Raw genomic sequence first — 966 nt, forward strand, 5'->3', positions numbered from 1 at the left:
GAGCTTGCAACGTTAATGAGAAAAGTGATCACCAATAACGCCTGCGAAGCCATTCATAGCTTACGTTAAGAGCCACGTTAACTTAGTTAACATAGCTCTTAACGTAGAAGAAAAAGAGGATTCCACGTTAACGAGAAATGTGAACTCCAATAACTCCTCAACGTTAATGGTAAAAGTGAACACCACTAATGTTGGGAAACTAGGCAATGCCCCACGTTAACGTGAACTCTAACGTGGAAGAGGATCAACAACGCCAACGTTAGTGACACTCACTTTTCTCACTAACGTTGGATCATTAGCATTGCCTACGTTAACTCTCACGTTAAGATTGTTAACATGAATGTTAACGTGGAGTTGAATTCAAAGAACCAACGTTAGTGACACTCACTTTTGTCACTAACGTTGGGAGATGGCTTCATTACTACGTTAAGAGCCACGTTAACTTAGTTAACGTGGATTCTAACGTAGGGACTTAAGGCAATTGGAGCGTTAGTGACAAAGGTGAGTGTCACTAACGCTCTTGAAGGTGATAGAGACCCACGTTAAGAGCTACGTTAGCCAAGCTAACGTGAGATCTAACGTAGGGGCAAGAGGCAAGCAACGTTAATGGGAAAAGTGATTCCCATTAACGTTTGCAAAAAGGGGCACAAGTCAACGTTAATGGGAAAAGTGAGTCCCATTAACGTTGGCCAAGGATTGAGTAAGAAACGTTAGAAGTCACGTTAAGATTTCTAACGATGGAATCAACGTGGGTATATAAGGGTGGAACGTTAGTGGAAAAAGTGAATGCCACTAATGTTCTCGCACTCAAAATATTACCCAACGTTAATCTCACTAAATGCCCAAGCCTAATTCATATTTCTCTGCAAGCTGGGCCCACTAAAGAGGAGAATTACTTCAACTCAAGGTCCAAATCCCACATCCAAGACTTAAAGAACTCACTAGAAGATCATGAGGAGTAGTATA

The sequence above is a fragment of the Arachis duranensis genome, chromosome 9, assembly GCF_000817695.3.
Source record: "Arachis duranensis cultivar V14167 chromosome 9, aradu.V14167.gnm2.J7QH, whole genome shotgun sequence".
NCBI classification, from domain to species: Eukaryota; Viridiplantae; Streptophyta; class Magnoliopsida; order Fabales; family Fabaceae; genus Arachis; species Arachis duranensis.